Genomic DNA, 21,014 nt, shown 5'->3' with positions numbered 1-21,014 from the left:
TCTCATAATTGTAAGACTGAGAGAGACATTATGTAATGCAGTTCTTGCTGCAAGGTATGTTTAAAGTGACAGCTTAATAACTTAAGGGAAAATTTAACTGAGTAGGAGTTTAGCTGCTTTGACCTTTAACCAAGGAAAGTTGTCATATTGTTTACAATGACAAGAAATTTCAAATACTTTGAAGAATGACGAACAGTTTGAAGTACTCTAAGGATTAGTTACGATGATAAGGCCTGAGCCTTGGAAGTAAGTTATTACATCTCTGAATGGCTCATGTCCTTCAGCTAAAATAGTTTTATTGCCTGGCTGATCTGTTCCAAAGGAATTATGACATTTCCAAGAAAAAAGGAAAATGTTTTTTCAGTAGTCATCATCTAAAGCAGCAAATCATGACAGATTATTTTTTTTTGTTAATTTCCAGTGTGCTTATTCATACAGAAGAAAAAAAAAAAAAGGCATCTCTGTTCTGTTCTCTAGCATTTTTTGGCAGGCAGGTGTGATGTTTGAAAAGATTTTAGAAGGATTCTGTTTTGGCAAAGCTGGTATAAAGTGGCTACAGTAAACAATCCTCTTTTCCCCTTCCCTCACCATGAGAAATATCCTGCATAGCCAAATTTACAATAACATAAAAGGTCATAATACAGAACACATCTTAAGGGCACTACACATCCAAGCATACAGTTTTCAAGATGTTGGTAAAGTCATTAATCTTAACGGTACGATGTTCTGATCTACAGCTATTTCAGCCTGCTTTGGAGACTACCTGTTTCAAAACCTACCCAAGCAACTGCGAGCTTCTTCCCTCCTATGCTTCCTATTTTTAAGAGAACATGTCTGTCATGAAGCAACAGCCATATAGAAACCTGTGATTGTCTTTTGTGATGATGTTGCTGTTTGCCGTTACAGTATCCAACCAACACACACAACATCTCCTCCAGTAGTGTCAACCTTTGGGATCTCAAGCAATAATTAGATTTTCTTTGCTTTCTGTCCATGCTGGCATTCTTGGATTTATTTTCTGCTAAACAAACATCTGAATTTGTGTAGTTTCTACTTTATTTTTTTTGTTTCAAGAAACCATAATCTGGTACCTTTAAAGAACAGCTCACACAGTATTAAAAGATCCTTTTCAAACTGTCTGGAGGGGATAGAAATATACTGCACAACTACCAGGTATGAATAATCTTAACTACTGACTCCAGAAACCTTTTCTCAATAGCTGCTCTGGTGGCCACAGTCCATGCTTCGTCAAATCTTATAGGCTTATTTAAAATCAGATTTTTCACTAGATTCTTGCTCTGTTTATATTTGTCAAATACTCCAGAATGGCTACCCATAATCATAAAATCTCTCCCATCCTTGTATTAAATTTACTAATCACATTTTTTTTTCAGTTTAAAAAGAAACTGCTTTCTTGGACACAGTTTACAAATTCAGTAATTGAGTTAGCATTCTTCTCCTATGAATATACCCTCCTCCTATAAATGAAAGAGGAATAGTACTAATAAATAAGGCGAAACTTTCCACAGTCAGGGATTAAGGCCAAAGTCATCATCTTCTCTGTGAGTATACTGACAATTAATTATTATTAATGCCTGTATGCATAAAGTACTGGCCTCCGCTTCTGATGAAAGAAAGATACTACAGCCTGAATTTGAAGTGTCCATGGATGATTTACTTTTCTACAATCCAGTACATTAGCATTACCTTATTGGCTCTTTGAGTGCTTCAAGACAGCATTTTTGTTACAACTAACTCTCCATATCTGTCGAACAACTTCGCATACTAATACTCCCAGGTTGCTAGTTTGGTGACTTTGATTAGGCACAACTTAGCTCTTCACATTTCATCATCCCAAGAAATCTATTTCCTTGTTATGTTAGTTTTTTTACCTGGTCTACTTTTCCGTTCAGAAGGCCTTTTTTTGTTATGGTACTATGTGCTGTTTAGAAATCACTCAGAGACAAGGAACTGAAGGATGTCTTCTTCATTAACTGTCTTAGTTCTTACTAATATATATTGCATAATTTGAGTCTCTGCTCAATATAACCATCCATTCTCACTGACTTATGCCAGAGCTTTATAAAGGTGCTGTTCCTCACAGGATGTGAATACAAATATTTATTGAATATCTTGTAATGGAGAATTCACAGGGATGCAAACATTAGATTTACGATACAAACTTATGTCATTTAATTATTCCTAGAAATACATAATGGCGGCTCAGAATTGATAAATACCTGCCTATTCACTTTTTTCGTAAAAGGAAATGTTACCTTTGTTCCATTGATCAGCAAACATCCTTTGGAAAGTAGGATTTGGATGGACTAAAAGGTGAGAAAATATACTAGAAAACTGAACTTATAAATCTCACATAGTCCAGGAATGAGGCAGGTGAAGATTAGTATTGAAAGGGATAAAGTTTGAGGTGAACAGGGTTGATGGCATAGTTTAGGGGAGTCTGTGCGGGTTCAACAACAATAACATTACCTCCCTCTCTCCACTTCCATACTTTGATTTCCTTGGGAAGGAGATACAGGTGTATAGGCTAGAAACTACAGCACATTCCAGGATCTGATCTGAATAGCTGCAGGACCAGGATTGTTGGGTAAACTGTGGAGCATACTTCAGGCTAGACACAGACAAAGAAAGGCTCCAGCTTGTTCAACAGCAAGTGAGATGAAATGTTTCTTCTGGGAGGAAGGGAAGAAGGACTCATGGAGAGATAGTTAAACACAGTACACCGTGCAAACGCAGAAGTACAAAAAGCGCCAAAGCGATTGATGGCTGGATCCTTTTTTCGGTTTTTGTACACCAAGATGAAGAGAACAAAAGTAACATGGGAGAAGACAGTGAATATTCTCAATAGACAGACATTACTGCATACCATGAATCAAAAAAACCTCCATTTTTGTTAATCTGTAAGTGATAGTATTGATTTAACTCATAGAAAGACATGCTGCATGTAAGGTGCCACATGAACCACATACCACAAAACTCAATAGATAAAATTTCTGAACAAAAACTATTTACTGTAAGCTGAAATCTGAATTTGGAGCAGCATTTATTGTTGCTGGTGTCACAAGGAAACACATACTGAAACACATACTGAAACATATAGTGAAAAATGTGTTGATGGATATGCTTTCCATAAATACATTCTCACAGCGTTAAAGACAGAGTTGAAAAAAGCCAAATCAAAAGCAACAGATGGCCAAACAATCTCACGTGAGGAAAGGAAACGGCATATTCAAAGCAGACAGCAATTTGAAAACATGTTAATTGCTGTTCAAAGCTCACACTTGGACATTAGAGAATTACTGGTATGTACTACCAATCCTCTACCCGATGCTAGAAATATATGGATCACTACAAAAAGTAACCAAGGCAAGCATAAGTAGAGAAAGAGTAGAACAGCTCCATTGAAACTCTCCCCATGCTATTTGTATTCTTGATGGAATGAGTCTGGTTCAGAGAGGGTAGAGTGTTCATGACACATCTGGAGAATATGAAGCATTTGTTTACTGTGCTTCATTTAGCATTTAGTACTATGTAAAGGTACAGAAAGCCATGGAACTTGGGCTGTGTTTGATATTTACTGGAAAGAGAGATGCAAGACCTAATATCACATTTGCTTCAGGAATGTAGCAGCAGATCAAAAGACCCAACAGTGGAGAGAATCCTCGCCAGATAATTATATAAAGAATGAAAAAAGTTTATAAACACAGAGTATATGACAGTTCTGGGCACAGGAAGCAAGTTTCTATGCGATGTGCTTCATGCTAATGAAAGACAGCTCTGAGGGAGCTTTTCCTATCTAATGCTGCACATATTCCCATGTTTGAAATGAAAAGTTGGTCACACTTAGTGGTAAAGACAGAGACATCCTTGTGTGCTGCCTTGGGTTTGACAATGAAAGGTCTTGCCCAATCTGTGAGAGAGAGTTGGACAAGACTTACACACAGAAACCAGTAAGGTGTCTCAGGGGTCAGAGAGCATTGACTGGACTGCATGCCCATTTTGTTTTGGTTTGGTGGTTTTTGTCAGGGGTTGTTTTGTTTTGTTTCTTCAGGTTTTGAACTATAACTTTTTTAGATCTTTTGTAGGCAAAAGAAATGTTTATGCAAAGGGAGCAGAGTCCATACTTTAGACTTTGGGCAATAGGAGCTCTTACCACGTTTCTTTTAGAAATGGCAGGCATCAACATGACTTCAGCATGTCTGTAGAGGTATGACGACTCATTCAAAGTATACTGTTATCAGCTATTATCAGAAGATGTGAAACTGATTCCACATAATTATCACTAATGAAAGACTGACTATTTTACCATGTACTTATGCAAAAGCTCAAGTGGGAATTTGGAGACAATCTCTGCGGTGATATACACAAGATATGGCTGGATAACTCAAGCAAAAATGAATTTCAATATTGTGGTAGGTGACTGCGTTTTCAGTACCCAAAGTAAACCTGAGGCTTAGATATGCAACTGTGGCCATTCCTTTCAAAGCAGTACATTTCTATGCATTAGTAATGGACTGAAATGTACAGAAAAGTATGAGTTTAAAACTGTATTAACCAACATATCAATGATGAAAATGCAAATGTTCATATACTCAGCACAATAATTGCAGTAATCTGTCCTCTTGTGTATTGAATATGCTTTTATGATGGTATAATATTTTGTTATGTATTTACAGGTTTTAGTACAGTTAAACAATGAAAATATTTTAGTTCTTTATTTCTTATAATGCAGAAATATTTTTAGCATGATAGGTGGTTGTTGTTGTTAATGTCAAAATTACCACTAAGCAATCATTCAGGCAAAGTTATTACAACTAAGAAATCCTGCAAGCAGACATCTTCAAAATGCACCACCAAATTTTGTACGTCAGGCAGATGCATCAGCTGATTTTTTAAACCTTGATTTATGGACTAACACAGTGATATATAGGAGGTTTATAGGAGATGTATACTGATTATAGGAGATATATACTGAAGATTTTCAGTAATGCTAGTAGTTTAATTTTTTACAACTAGTGTGTGTTTTAAATAAATCTGCAAATAAATGAAAGTTTAAAATGTACTTGGCTTTGTTACTTCTGTTTCTCAAAAGCAAAAGTGAAGATAAGGTAGGCCTCAACTCAGTTATCCATCATGCTTAACTTTGTCCCTCTAATAATTCTATCCCACTCAACAAAGCAGTATACATTTCTCCTGTCAACACTGATGATACACTTAAATGTTAACCATGTGTTTGTTGTCTGAAAACTTAAGCTGGTGAATCTCTTCTTTGGGTTTATATCTACTACAAATGAACTTGAGAGAGATTAATGACAGTATTTTTTAAAAGTATACTAAAAAATGCAAGTAATTTCAACTACTTTCAGCTGTGAAGAGGTATGTACGTAGTCAACCAGCTGTCTCTGCTCACGGTAGGAGCAGGGAAAGAGAGATGGCAATTCATTCCATCTATGCTAGACACTTATCTTCAGATGGGATGAATCACCCTTTGGGAGTCTTTACCTCTCTTCATTTACTACAGAAGTGCAGATGACTAGCTTAGACACAATGCCTAAATTTAGATTGCTAAAATTAGATGGGATGCATTCCATGTTCATTCATTCATTTAATTAATCCAGTTAAAAGAATGATCTATTAGTTGTGCTGGAAAAAAAGCAGTGCAATTTTGTTGAAAGCTGTGATAATACTGTCCTGCCTTGAATAGTCGGGAGTTTAAGTAATGTGTGGGTGAAATGAAGTATCATCACCGTTTTACACACAGGGAATTCAGGATGCAGAAAGACTATGTGAATCACTCTAACTTACACTAAAACTTTGTGTCAAGAGTAAAAAAACAGTGATAGCCTGTTAGGCAGCACAGAAAACATTAATCAGTTCTTCAACAGAGCCCCTGTATTTCAGTTCACAAATAGATATGATATGATATGATGTGAAAGTTCTGTTCTGTTATAAACATACTTGCAATGGCTTGGACCAGAGCTATCTAAATAATCACTAATCTCTCAGCATTCATTAAAGTAGTTACAGTCAGCCTAAGATCCTGAGTTCCCACTTGAACGCTAGAAGCATGATGACACCAGGAAATCCACTGTCTTGCGTTGTAGACTAACCTGTATTTATTCTAAAGCTACCTGGGGCAAAAAATAAGCTTTTACATTTCCAGGGTTTTGGAAAACATGGTATTAGGCTGTCAGATTTGAAAAAAGGGATTTATCTTTTTAACCTATTTTACATTTAACCTATGGCAATGGATAGACATTATTAATCACAGATATTTAACATTGAGAAAATGGCTTCCTGGATCTTATTCATTACCCCTTGAGAATGTGTCTGGTAAATTCATAACATAATGAAGTCCTATAGAACAAGGCTATAGCTATTAAAGCATTAATGTTTGTTGGAATTCTCTTTGGAAATAGTTCAAATTACCCTATTTTAAAAAGTATTCTGTGCTTTTTAGGATTTTTGTTCCAGTTATTAATACAGAACAATGTTAAGGCAACAAATTAAATCAAGATTTTGATATCAAATAAACAAAGGCCTTTTGGGTTAATGGGAGATTTATGACAAATCCTAACAGTACTGCACTGCCACAGACCCACTCCAGAATGATTATGATTTATAATACCCATTCCATTCCTCCATTTGTTCACATGTATGTACATATGAGTTTGTGTGTATTTGTATGTAAGTGTACATACACATATATATAAGTGCATGAGCTTTATGCAAACTATACGTGCCAATTCCAAGCTCATTGAACTCTGGTAAGCACATCAGAGTTTCATTGCTTTCAGGAGAGGACAAAGGACTGTCAGACACTTTCCTGCTATTCTATATAGAAAATATTTTGGGACATTAGTGGAATATTCAGCTTAAACTGTTACATATAATAGAGGTAATTAACACGTTTGTGAAGACATTTTGGCCTTACTGATCTGCATCCTTTATTTGGTTCTCTGCACAACATATTAACAAGGCTGCTGCACACCATATTGATGAAAAGTCATAAAAAAAATATTTTTTTCTCCTCAAATATGCAATTTTACAACCCACTGTTTCATTTTAATCTTTTGTTTGTGTGCGTGTATGTGTGTGTGTGTTAAATTGTTCACAGTAAGCATAACTTGCATGGATTATCAAAATACCAATGTATGGGAACATTGCGTTAATGCCTGATTTTAAGAGCAAATGGTGATGGTCACAGATTTTTGTAGGGGTTGCATTATCGAGTGAAATAAAACAGTTCTCTGTTGGTTAGCGTAATGTTAGAAATATATTCTGGGCTGCATTTATCTGTGAAAATCCATATTACTTTTCCACCTCTGATATCCAGAGCCTTTTCTACCAGTATGTAAAAAAATTTGCTTAAATCAAGAGTAGTAACAAAATTACAGTGGCATGGTGTATGTTGCCAGTCTGAATCTTTTCTTCCTATTGTCTATGAATATCCAAATATTCCGAATGTATAAAGTAGAAGAGTTGGATTTTGGCAAACAGCTTGTGTAAGCCACTGGATCATTTGCAGAGTGGCATTAAAACACATTTACTGAAAGCACTATCTTGAAAACCATATGATAACAACCAACTTGGTCAATAAGGATAACTTTTACTCAAAAACTGGTTAGAACACATTTATTACGGTTGGCTATAATCATAATAGGCCTGTGTTTGTGCCTTGTTACACTAGTGGTCCTTATCATTACTTGGCATTTCTTCTTTACCTTGCTACATAGGCAATCTAGCTAATGATACTGTCTCCCATTTCTTTGATCTTTTTCTTCATTTTTTTTGCAGTATCTACATTGCCACAGACAGCTGGTTTTCTAAAAGAGGTGCCACAAATATTCTGTGTATTTTTCTAGCCTCATGATCTTTGTCACTTTGTCACATAAAATAAAATAAAAATCTATACTGTCAAAGATGCAGTGAAGCTTTTTGTTCAAGCCAAACATGAAGATGTAGGATCTTTTGGTGTTCTTTCTACCTCTCTTAGACTTATCATAGCTTGAGTATGTTACTTAATCTTTTTTATATAATTTTGATATCTTAAGGTCTAACATTGTATAGTTGAGTAAAATATTCTTTCTCCTGTGTTTGCTCCCAGTATTCTCACAATGTGGTAGCAATTTTACATTTCAGAATACACCATCTGTTTCTCCTCTTTTGCTTGGAGAGTCCAGTTTATTCAGTCACACATATCAAAACTGCAAATCCATCTTTGTACCAATATGACCTTAATACCCTGATAGACTCCGAGATGCTCTCTTTTGTCAATTTGTCCTTGCTTTCACTCACACTGAACATAAAGTAAGTAATATCTTTTAGATGCCAGTAAGATGTTTCTCTTCTCAAATGTTAGCAACAGAACAGAACTATTTCAGATCATCCATCAAAAGCAGTTTTTACATGGTAAAACATGGATGGCTTCAGTGACAGTGAACAGTCCTGGATAAACTCTTCATTTTAGATGAAAGCAGTCTGCAAAGCCACCAGTTACCGGTGACAGAAGAATCCCAGTATTGGAAGAAATTAAATCACCAGTGATCAAGTAAGTGAAAAGATTGTGAATTTCCAACAGGATACAGTTATGCAAGATGAACTGAACAGAAAAACCCGAACTCTTTCATATTGTCTCTTCTCATCATATTATAGCACTATTGGTTCAGTTTTGGCAGATTTGAATGTTCTGGAATCTACATAGTTTCATTAGGAACCTGGACCACAGAAACCCCCTACACCCTTACCATAGGCAGACAGGTACCTGTGTTCCACCCCAAGTTAACAATCCCTTTTGGACTAGTATTTGCAGTGCAAATACAAAGTTGATGGTGCTATCTAGGGATTTATACAACTCCTGCTTTAGCTTTAAGTTTCACTGTTAGATCGTGGTTCATTTTTCCTTATTTACAATGGCTACCTTAATGCCATTTTTCTCAAAGTTTTGAATTACAAGAGGGTGACCTGCAGCATTTTTCTTCCAAAAGATCCATTTAAATCAAAAAAAGACTCCCTTAGCGGTGAGACTTCTGAAATCAGAAACATGTATGCTAATGTTATAATACATCTTTGTTATGCTGTACATCTAATTCTTACTTTCTCATAGGTGAGCCTTTTTGGGTCACATCTAATTGCTCTGTTTGCCCATGCATAGTATATTGTGGGATATATCTTTTCAAATTGGAAAAGGTACAGAGAAAAATCCACGAAAAATTAGCTGAGGGGTAAGAAACATGACTGACAATAATAGATTTAATCTATCAATCTATTTAACTTATCAGAAAGAAGTTGGAGAGATGACTGTGATGTGTAAAAAATACATTGATAGACAATACTAACTATAAGCAGCTATTTAATTTGATGAAGAAAGCTAAATAATTACTAGATAAAAAACCAGTGGACTATTAAGCTAGAAATTTACTTCTTATAGATCTCTTTTTTCAAAAAAATTTATAAATATTAGGGTGAAAATGCATGCATAAAAATTAAGCCTTATGATGTCTTGATGATAAGAGCTCAGACTTGATGATCTAACTGTAGCTTCAAAGTTTTATACCACTGAAAACAAATGTAGGTCCTGTTATGTTACGTGGATGTCAGAGAAAATCCATACCATCCACCATTAATGATGCACTACTCACTTTCCTCATCGCTGTCCACAATTGTAGGTTATATAACATGAGTCTTAACAGCAATGAGTTGCTGTCAGATCTGGTCAGACCAGATCAGGTCAGACCTGATCTTCTAGAACTGTAAAGCACTGACTTTCTGTTTTGGCATCTGCTTCAGGTATAGAGACATTTGGAGGGGATCACAATCCACCAAAAATCTACAATAGTCTTTCCATCCTCTATCTGCCCGCCCCCCAACAAGCTTTCATTTTGGCTTAAGAAAATACAAATTTTCATTTGAGATCTTCAGTGCCTGTCAACACTCCTGAACAAGGAGCCATTTTCCTTACGTAGTGTCAAGGACGCACACACTAGTGATCTACATCCTAATCCTCCCTCTCTCTCCACCTGTAATAACTGTACTGGTTATAGAGTGAGTGAAGCGATAAGGGTAAGTTTGCCAGTTATACTTTAAGTACTGTGTTATTATGTAGGTACTTTGATTGGGGTTACTTGTAATTTGAGTCCACTGCTATATTTGGGGGAAATAATGTGGAAGTATTAGAAGACTAGTGTATTAAAAAATACGTTCATAGACTGGTCTAATATCACGGTATGGTGAATATGGTACACATCTCCCATCATTGTCATATTTCTACAATAAATTGATATAACAGCAAAAACAAATGCAGTTAAAGTAATACACTTTAAACATAGTTTAAGCAAGATTTATTTTGATTTACTTAATCTAATTTTATCAGTTATCATTTTTATCCCTTTTTAATCTCTTTCCAAACTTGTTAGGATATTTGTAAGTGATAGTGAGGGCATCATAAGGTATCCAAGCAACTTGAATTAATTTGCTGGGATAACCAAAAATATAGATGATTTTTCAGATCTCATTTATGCTAAAAAGTCTCTGTTTATTTTTTATAAGTGCTCCTCAGATGAGAGGATTCTTATAGTGTGAGAGCTCCCTGATAAATAGACTGTATATGTATCATATACCATATGATCTCCTGGTAAAAGAAAAAGACTAGCAGGCAGAAGCTTCCCTGGTTGAAATCCCAACCAAGTTAATAACTCATCTGTACAGTAGGGCACATCATGTGATTTTCTTATGCTTTTAGTGATTGGTAGTGAAAACTGGCTGAATAGGAGAACTGAAAGAATTTCTGATAAACATTATATTTTGATTTCTAGAAATTATCTGAATCGGGAGAAAATACTTGAGAATTAGTTAACACTGGCAAACCTTAAAGATTTGGTAAGCACTTGAGACCATCTTGGAAAAATTCCGTATACTCAGTAATGAGTAAGCATTTTGTGTTTCATTGACAGAAAAGAAAAAACTTAACTTCACTCAGCCTTTCAAGAACCTCATAGACTAGAATGCTAAGTGGTACTTTATAATTTTTGGAACATGAAAAGATTGTTCCAGATTTCTATAGGAAGGAAGATGCACAATTGTTCATCCATTCTTTTGTTATAACACACTTAGATTACTGAAAATCTTTTTAGAAATATCGCACAAAATCTTTACATTAATTCTTGCAGATTTATAAATTTTCCCCTAAAATTTTTAACTAAAGTGTCTTCTCATACAGGAAAAATGATGACACTGACTTTTCCTGTCACTGTAATAAGGACATTAAAATGATTAATAGATGTGTCCTTTATGTTTAAGGCATTTGTCCTTTCTACTAAATCCTGCTTACAACTTTTCTGATTTAGCAATGACCTAGAATACCGGTTTCTCCTCCTGAAACACCCAAACCAGATATTATTTTCTGCCAAGTCATCTACCCACAATTTATTAGAGGTTGCTATGCCTAAAATTGTGGAGCTTGGTAATTTCTGGGCATGATTTAATTTGTTTATATATTTTAAAAATCTACCATTTGAAAATATTTTATAAGAAAGCAGGGAATATGAAGGAAATACAACTGCTAAACACGAGCTGGGCTTCTGAGTCATAGGCAAAAGGAAGCCACAATCTTCTTTTCCACTCAATCCTGCACTCAGTTCTAGGGAAGACAGTGCATAAAGAAGATGGAGGAGCAATTCCAAAGCAACTGACTATAACCTATGTCTCTCTGTGACGATGCTTGCCAGTTCCATATTATCTGAGAGAAATGCCTTTGTCAAAGCATGTCCTGTTGGTGCAAGACACGACTAACAAGTGCAAAGTTTTCCTAGTATAAATATGTTAACAGCATAAGTGATGGCACATGCAGTATGTATTTTGGGCAGCGCTGGCACAGAAACAGGCCAAGAGAATAATAGGAGCATTTTGTATTTTTGCCCTTTTCTGGAAAAAAATAAATTACTTTAGACTGCTCTGTAATCACACATAAATATATAAAAAATGGTAGTGGATTTTCCATATTTACAATCCTTGAAATAGAAGTCTTTAATATGTCATAACATAAGATGGCATACTTAAATGCACCTGGAAAAAAGTGCTGAGATTATTCTTATTTCTCAGAAATGCAACCTCATTAGCAAGAATTTATGTAAACCATAACAACATATACAGATATGCATACATTCAATCTCTGGTTTTCTTAGTTTGTAGATAAACTGCAATTTTAAATAGTGTTCATCACTTGAAATTCTACTCTGGATGCATTTTTATGAATAGTTGGTGATCTATCATTCACATGTAACTCATTGAGAGTATGTGATATTTTATATTCAAAATGATTGATTCTACAGATTATAGGATAGTCATCTGTATGAGCTAGTCAGATTTCATTTGTTTTAGAATCAAATCTGTGTAACTAACACTTGCAAATATAAATGCAAAAATTGGTGTATTAAATGAACTTTTAACACTGTGATTTAATAATCGTAGCAACAAGAATACTGTATGGTGTATACAGAAAACAATAAATCAATCTAAATAGTAGTTTTTCTCCTGGAAAGTAGAAAGCTTGTAATATTTATCACCAGAAAAGGGCTCTTCTCACTATATTTTACTTGGTCAGATCTGCTACTCTATGCACTTTGAGATACCAGCACAACAGGAAATACAAAGGAAGCTAAGCTTCCTCTGCAGCCTTGCAATTTCAAATATGCAGAACACAGATATAACGACAAAACAAAATTGATGCTTCTCCCTTTGATTTCTCAGGACAAAATCTACCTCCTAAGCCACTTTTTGAAAACTCCCCAGTTTTCACATTTGTGTTTATGGCACACAGTGCCCCACAAGGAGATGGAATTAGGCTTGAGAGACTACTTTCTGGCATAAAAATATATTACCACAGCTATTTATTTATATTGCTGTCATGTGTAAGAATCCAAGTCTAAGACCATGTCCCAGTCGTGCTTGATGCTTTTCAAACACAACCCTAAAACAATACCTTTCTTCAGCTTAAAATGTAAAGATGAAATAAGAGATAATAGAAGTATAAGTGAAATGATGAGACAATATTCTTCAGAAAGACAGATGGTAGTTTCAGCCACTGAACCGCATCCCACCTTTTCTAGTTTTGAAAGAGGATAATATTTTGGCATACATGACCATATTTGGATGGCCATGGGGATTTCCTCTCAAGCATGAGAAACAGCATGAGATTAAACATAAATATGTAAATACGTTAAAAATGGTTCTGAGTCAAACGGAAGCTAATGTTGTGGACCAGTTAAAGGCAGGATCCCATAACGTCATGTTGTGAGGCAGAGCTTACGAAGAGCTCAAAAACTGCATGCAAATTATTTGAGTTGGTACAGAATCTTAGATATGGTCAAACACCGAACTAGGGAAATGATTTTGCAGAAACATTCTGTGTAGGTGCTCAGCTGTAAAAACCTGCATAGGGAAAAGCATGAGAGATGGCTGAAAGCAAAAAAATGAATATGACATGATGGAAAAAGGGGCAAGAGTTTGCTGTGTGAATGGACATAATTACGCAGAAAGAATGAATAAAATCTAAGCACTGAACTAATATGAAAACTTATAGAGAGGTCAGAATTGAAAAAATGCTCAGGTTAACAGCTCGAACAGGCAGGATGTGGTATTACTCAGGATGAATGACGAAGTAGTGAGGAAGGCTGTGGGGACGGAATAATAAATTCTGGTTTGATCATGTTGAGCTTGATCTGGACCTCCATGGATACATCAGGATGAAATTTTAGTTTGGATAAGAAATAAATTCATAGTAAACAAAAGGAAGATGATCAGTATGAAGCATCAGTGAAGCAAAGCAACTGAATTTGTGCTTATGCGTTAGACTGCCATTAATTAAGGTGCGAAGTGAGAAGGGAAATTGAATTCTGAACAGACTTTTGGTGAGGGCATGTGAAGAATGTTTTGAGAGCATGCAGTTCAAAGGAACTCTCATTATACCTATCTCAAAGAAGCAAAGAGAGGACAGCATTGCAAGAGGCACATGGGTGTTATTGTCAAAAATGGCTGCCAAGTCACAAAGAATGAAGTTGTAATACTAATCCTGAGTTTTAGCTAGAAGATGTAAGTATAGCCTTATTTGGGAGCACTTTCACCAGACTGCCATGGCAAGAAACTGGAGAACATCTAGCACAGAACTGGAAGAAAAAGTATAAAGCCTCAACTGTTTAGATATAATATATGAATATTTTTTGAGCTTAGCAATAATGGATGAAGGGCAGCAAGCAGTTGGAGAGGCAACTAGGAACAGTTTTTTTGGATGGAAAACATACACATGCCTATATTGTGTATGAGACACTGAACAAGAGTGAGAAATAGAGAAATAAGAGAGGTGGGAATAGGTGGGATGGGAAGGAGATGGAATGCATGCACTGGACTGTGTAGAGAAATTGGAAGAATCAATCAGGTATCAGACTTTTATTTCTGCACAAGTGAGACAAAAGATGAAAGTGTAGGAAGAGTACGGTGAGAAGTTAGGCCAAGGAAAGTGGGAAGGTAATTTTGCATTTTGTTGTTATCTTGATTTTTTATGGGAAGAATTGTAAAGGCAACAGAGAGAGAATTAAAACAATAAGTGAAAATGTGAGAACTGGAGCTCAGATTGCAGATTTGTCAACTAATTAAACTGAAAAAGTAGTCAGTCTTTCCAAAGGAAAGACTAGCAAAGATGAAGGAACAGTGGAATGAGAGAAAGTCTGGGTAGTAAGGTAGAGGTATTATAGGGCTTCAGCTTGCAGCTACTGAGGCTCCTTGTTGAATCTTAAAGGCTTTCAACTCCTGCTGCAGTGGTTTACAGAAAATCTCACAATAGGGAAGAGACTGCAAAAGACACAAGAAAGGAAGGTCTCACCTTAATCTGTGTATTCACAGAGTGCAAAGTTTATAGAAAACCAGCTCAATCAAAATCTGAGGACCAAGCCTAAAGGGAACAGCGGCCTCCATCAGCCTCCCAGCAGGACCTGTACCACATGCACTGCTATGTTATCACAAATTGCAGCTCCCTCAAAGAGGTATCTTCATATCTTTGTTAAGACACATCTTCAACGTATTCAATAAGTGACTGTATTTGCAAGATGAATAAAATGCATCAACTGCCATTTACTATTTGAATGATGCATATTTTCATACTTAACTGCAGAGTGCTGAGAGTTGTCTTCCCAAATTTAGTGACCAACATTCTAGTACAGCTATATTCACACCTGATTCAAATCAATGTACTACATATTCAAGCAATTCAGGCATGCACTTAGCAATAAATTACATTAAGATTCTTACAACAGATTCAAGAAACAACAGAACCTCAGCTGCCAAATGTCACAGTGATAAACTTAAAGGAAGAAAAGGTATTAATTTTATGTTAAGCACATATACTTACCCCCTTCTGTGGTCAAACATTAAGACTATCTAACCTTTCTGGAGGTAGATGGGCAAAATGCTGAAAGCAGAAGTGGAAAAACTTGTGGACTTGTAAATAAAGAAGTCCTTGAAATACATTTGACTTCATTTATGTCAGTATCTGTAAGTGTGCACTTCATAATCCGCATTAATTCTGTTGCTCAAACCACAGTCAAGACTAGTCTCAGGAAAACCTATCCTAACTAAACATATATATATATATATGTTATACCACAATCATTGATATCATATTAGAGAGTACAGAAAGATTTAAGTCCAAGTCACCAGTCCAGTCTTGAAAGCACTATGATCCATGGGCATTTGATGTCAAAGGAAATCCTGTATGTAAGTACAGCATATGCCAAAGGTACAAAATCATGCTGTATAGGCCTCGTCTCTTATGCAAAATTTATGTAGTTTTAACTAGTAAATTAGAGAAATTAGTCATGGTGAAATTTTGCTCTGCAATGACACTAACTTCTGTAAAAGTTTCAAAAATGTGTGTGCAGAAAAGAGCATGTGCACTTAGATGTTTCAAGAATAGATTAAATTCTAGTTCACTTGGGATAAAATTGATAAAGGTTCTGCAGAGCATACACCTTACTCTGCTACTGCAAGAAGCAGTTCTTACTCTCTGTTTGAAATAATGGTTGACAGGAGAAAGAGAGTGGTCAAAGATTATAAAAAAGCACTGAGAATCAATTTATCTGTTGCCAGATCAGCAGACTTTCCTCCCCAGAGATAGGCACTATCTAGTTTTGCCTTGATCCATTGCAAATCGTTGCCTGGTAACTTGAGCTGCTTCCCTTTCAGGTCAGTCTTTATTAGATGAAAACCTTTTAATTACAAGCTTGACTGCTGCAATTTTTTTGTTGTACAAGAATATGACCCCAACTGCTTACATAAACTGTGTAATTCCAGGCGCTGCTTTCCCACTACTATCTCTACACCTATTTACTGTCCGGATTTCCCCTATCTGAATAGTTCAATCTATTTCTTAGGCTAAAGTAGCAGCTTTGAAACAAATAGCAGATAATTCTTGCTTTCTTCTGAGAAGTTTTTCTGACCATCTCCCTGTTCATGGGATGCTTTTTGCTCTGTGCCAGTCAGGCTTCCGCCCTTTGCAGTTGAATATGTTCCTTCTTCTGGAACCTGCCTGGAGAATTCTTCCCTGGGAATAGTGTGTAGCCAGGACATTCTCGGTTAAAGTCCTAATCCTACCACTGCACGTTATTTACTGCCCTAAATATAAATGTTTTTCTTGAAAGTTTCCCTTATATTTCCAGTAATATTAAAAGGTCAGAAAACTCAATTTACCTCTAAGTGGCACAAATTAAGAGCTCTGATTAGATCTTTCTGGCCAAGCTTTAGTTCGAGATTCAATATGCCACATTTTTCACACAGTGAAGCTCATACCATGTTTAAACAGAGCACAGGAAAGAGGTTTCCTGCTAGGAAAGGACATGTGTGTGCCCTACTGAGTCTTGCAATAATCAGGGGAGATTTCCTGATTCCCTAGTGAGGTCAAGTTATTACCACAACAGAGCTCTCTGCTAGCATGAGGCAGCTCCTCCTCCACTCCATGCAGCACCGGAAGAGTAAATGTCACGCTACCATATGTGAGGCTGCATATTTCCAAGAGCTTTCTGAACTGGCGCAGCTCGCAGCATAAAGGAAATATTTTTTTTTTTTACTGCACATTAAATATATTAGGACATAAGGACTGTTTGTGTTGACTTGAAGCCCCAGCTGTGTGCCACTAGATGTTGACGCATAGCTATCATATCTGTCAGTCTATGGGCATATGAGAGTACTGATTCAGGTGATTAATGTCCACAGACCAACAATAATATAAAATAGCATTCTCTTACCGGCGCTGCCATATTTACTTTGCAATCAGTCCGCTTTTCTGGTGGAGCATTAGAAGAGCCAAACATGGAGCAATTTACTACATAAGTTACATTGCAGGCCCACATGTGGAAAGTCTTTATTCTTTTCCCTTTGATCATTATCCAGCTTCAGTCACAGCAAACATGACTCAATATGTAAAAAACCTCTTCTAATAGGACTTATAACATACAACAGATTATACAACCAAATTTACCTCAAATGGTTTAGAAGTTGCCTAGCTACAGGATTGGAAAGGTTGAGGAACTCCCTGCTAAATTGACAGGAGATTAAGGTGATGAGCACTCGAGGACTGAGGCTTCAGGCTCCACCTAGTGACAAAACTTTACCATTGCCTTTACAGATAATCCCAGGGAAAGCACAGGATGCCATGAAACGTTTCTAAAACTCTGCTGCAGTATTGAGGAATGAGAATCGGAGCCAAAAGTAGCACATTGTTTTAAAAAAAATACAAATGCAACTAAAAAAACAACACTAGAGGCACTAACTAGCAACGGACTGCTCAATAAAAGGAAAACCTCCCCACTCATGAAAAATACGTCTTGGGCTACTGCTACATAGGAGAACAATGTGGCATAACGATAATAATTCATAAAATCACTCCCCTCCTTGGGAAGGAGATTTTTGCATGAATAAAGACAAGAGACAGAGCTCTAGTCATTATTAATATTTTTCTCTATAACAAGAGTATCTTGCACTTTACACCACCAGTTGCCTGGTGGGATAGAGGTGAGATTTTGTTCACCATCTACAACAGCAAGTCCAATCTTGTGAAATGCTTACTGTATGCATAGTAATTTTGTTTTATGAGCATGCCAATATAGGTGTTCCCTCATAGCAAACAAAATAAGATTTTGAAGGTTTTTGAACTGCCCAATCATACATAAGACTGTGTAGGGCAAGCATGACTTGTCAGAGAAGTTACTGCTAGCTTTAGAAAAGAATGCTACATTTTAGTGTGTTCTTTATATTTATTTTACCTGTATATGATGACATTCCAGGCTGTCTTGATGATCTGAAAATAAAAATTACACTAGATTACCTTGATGGTTATAAATGTACTATATATTCATCAGTATGAATGCTGTAATGCTTCCTCAATTAATTTTGTTATATAAAAATAAAAAATATGCATACTTTATTTTTTTGCCCTAAGAATAAGATTTAGTAAGCATCTAATGTTTCGATCTTTATTATATCTTCTGTTGAATATCTGAATATTTGTGGTCTTCAAAAGTAGGCAAAAATTTTCTTGAAGAAGAAAGTCTTATGATCAAGAGGAGTCTGAGGATGTGGATTGAATTGCTGGCTTGTTTACAGATCACTATGTCACCTTAGGTCCAATAATGAGAATAGTAATACTTTGATGATACCTCAAAAACTTAATAAGGGTTATTTCATTCATAGTGTTTTGACATGGAGACAATTCTCTGGAATATATTATTTTTTTCTGGAATTTCCACTTCTGGTTTTGATTGCAGTCAGAAAATCTAGTGTAAAAGGAAACACTTAAGTTAATAAGACTTCTCCAAAGAAGAACCTGTTCAGATTTAGATGGGGAAAGGCATTAATCTTGTTTTATTCTGACTATCTTCACCGGAGTTCTGCAGTAGTAGATGACAATAAACTGACATGATGGAGCTTGAAACACACTTGTATTGGGAAAAACAATATTAAACTGTGTTTGGGAAATATGTAATTTGAAACAAATGCTGACAAAATCTCCTGTATATGAAGTATCTCGAGCATTTACTATACTGAATGTTGTCACATTCCCATGTCTCGATTAAGGAAAAGACCGTACGAGCAACATATTTACATGACAGAATAGAAGAGAAGCACTTACTGGAATAGTGTTTACTGTTAAATTCTGCCAAAGAATTTCTTTTAATTTGTGGTATTTTAATTCCATTTAGGGTGGTGCCTGCTAGTGGAATCTGGCGCTGAGCTACTGTACTTACGCTGTTCATTAAGGAATGTAGTACATTAAGGATTGCAATATAAAGTACGGATAATTGGGAACTGATCTGTTACCATGTTGGAAAAATATGCAATGCAGGTTTCAGCAACAGACTTCTACTGATATGCTAGCCTAAACTGATTACAAGCCTGATTCTGTATATAGAAGAGGCTATATCATGTTAGAAGTTTTTGTAGCAATTTGGCTACTCTCTAAGTTGCCTGTATCTAATGTGGATGAAGCTACTGCAATAATTCCTCTTTGTGCAGATATAATTTTTATCAATGAAACATGATTTTGCAGATTTATATTGCCAGAGAGAGCGAAATAAGTTATGATGATGGCAAAAAGCACATTAATGTTGTACAACTGTAATTACACTAGGGATTTTTCTTGAATAAAAGTGTTGCCAAGAAATCACAAATCAATCAGCACTGCTAGAACATACTGAAAAATTTTAGTTATACAAATACTACTCAGATCTAGCTTTAGGGTAAATAGCCAGGGTATATACTTAGGCAGAAATAGGTTAAATTAAGCAGAAGGGCTATTCATTCAGACCACAACAGGAAGAGAAAGGGGCTAACACAGGAGGACCTGCCAAACGTCCCCAGTGCGTCACACGCCAGCTCTCCCTCTGCCACAGCCGAGCTGCAGAGGGATGTGCTGAATCCCAATGGCTTCTCCCCGGACCCGCTCTGACATCCATACAGTCCCCTTACAGAGCTGGCTTTCCTCTCATTGAGGTCCACCATTGTCTTAGAGCCCCCAGGGGCTCACACAGTGCCGAGTCTTTTATGTTCAGGAGGATTTTTTTTTTTTTTGAGCTTTTGAAAAACCCAAATGCAGAGCCCAGCTTCTGCAGCATGGTGCTGTAAACTGTAGAGCTCTGACTTTTAATGTACATTTTTCTTTTTACTGCTTTGCTTGCTGTGTTCCTAGGGCAGTAAGCATATGATTTGGGCCCAGCGTACAACCTGTCTCACAGTGAAGCGTGTGCCTAAGCGTTTACCTGGTTCAAGGCCAGAAATGGCGTCTCACAAGGGTGTTAGTCGGTACGCGTACATGTCAGTGATGCACTGCTGCTAGGAGGGAATCTTGCAAACTGGAGTGAGCCCAAGGGCAAGCAGGAGGAGTCTAAATTAACAATGGTTTGGGTTTGTTTGTTTGTTTTTTTTTTCCACTGAGGATACCAGAAAAAGGTCAAAGGACTTCTTACAGTTCATTACTGCAATTCACTTATGGGTGCCACCAGGCCTGTGGGTCTGAGGCTGGGCCTGACAGACTGGGGCGGAGCGGGCGGGAGAGGGCCCCCTGGCTGTGAGGAGCTGGGCCTCGCTGGCCGTGGAGGGCCTGGCCCAGCACTCTGACCCCGTCCCCCTGGGCCCGCCAGAAAGCGAGGCAGGCCAGCAGCCACGCTGGATGGCCACGGGGCTGAAGCAGGGCCTTCCCTGGTGTCCCCAGGAAGGTGTATCCCTGGCCAGTTTGCTAAGATGTGGAGCTTTCCTTGTGGCGGCCTGTCCTCAGGTGAAACTGTGGCATCACTGCATGAAGGGACCTTGCATTGTCCTTGTGCCAGCGGGGCCGGCACTGTGGGAGAAAGGTTGGCCCAAAGTCTTTCATCAGAGGCAGTTTCTGACACTGGAAATGGTTGTGTGGTGATTTTCAGTAAAGCTGCAACTGCTCCAATTGCTGGGAAGTTTCT

The 21,014-nt window shown here is 36.9% G+C and overlaps 2 long non-coding RNA genes across 3 annotated transcripts in view; both read left to right on the top strand.

Annotated features, from left to right (window-relative positions):
- Positions 1-21,014, top strand: part of LOC138685330 (uncharacterized) — a 63,229-nt gene that overhangs the window by 25,384 nt on the left and 16,831 nt on the right. The window lies entirely within an intron of this gene.
- LOC138685329 (uncharacterized) lies at positions 965-2,722 on the top strand. 2 transcript variants are annotated; one of them, XR_011324563.1, is made up of 3 exons: positions 965-1,173; positions 2,207-2,334; positions 2,531-2,722. It is a non-coding gene; the product is annotated as an uncharacterized lncRNA (long non-coding RNA). The 2 variants fall into 2 exon arrangements; XR_011324562.1 differs by having other exon boundaries at positions 1,395-2,334.

This window comes from Haliaeetus albicilla, chromosome 5 (genome assembly GCF_947461875.1).
Source record: "Haliaeetus albicilla chromosome 5, bHalAlb1.1, whole genome shotgun sequence".
NCBI classification, from domain to species: domain Eukaryota; kingdom Metazoa; phylum Chordata; class Aves; order Accipitriformes; family Accipitridae; genus Haliaeetus; species Haliaeetus albicilla.
The sequence above is the reverse complement of the archived record's forward strand: the minus strand, read 5'-3'. Positions and strand labels throughout refer to the sequence as shown.